At 71.7% G+C, this 300-nt stretch overlaps 1 protein-coding gene across 1 annotated transcript in view; it reads left to right on the top strand.

Moving 5' to 3' along the window:
- The window catches only part of GIT1 (GIT ArfGAP 1), a 12,675-nt gene that overhangs the window by 977 nt on the left and 11,398 nt on the right, over positions 1–300 (top strand).

Raw genomic sequence — 300 nt, 5'->3', positions numbered from 1 at the left:
GGGGCTGCCGGCACGGGCTGGGGATGTGCCGGTCGGTGCCAGCAGCACCCCTGCACCTGCAAATGGCGGGATGGGGGGACACCCTCCTGCACCCCCCCCGCTGCCGCTGCAAGCTGGAGCCTGAGCCTGGGCAAGACAATTCCCGGCGGTGCCGGTGCCGGTGCCGGCAGCCCCCGTGCCAGGCACGAGCCCGTGGGCGTCACAGTGGGGCTGGACCCCCAAACTCTGCCCCACGGTGGGGTCGGACTCCCAAACCTTGCCCATGGCCAGCGCGGGTGGCCCCAAGGCGATGAAAGATCA

Source organism: Aptenodytes forsteri, unplaced genomic scaffold (assembly GCF_000699145.1).
Source record: "Aptenodytes forsteri isolate BGI_AS27 unplaced genomic scaffold, ASM69914v1 Scaffold66, whole genome shotgun sequence".
Classification (NCBI taxonomy): Eukaryota; Metazoa; Chordata; class Aves; order Sphenisciformes; family Spheniscidae; genus Aptenodytes; species Aptenodytes forsteri.
This window is presented reverse-complemented; position numbering and strand designations above follow the sequence as displayed.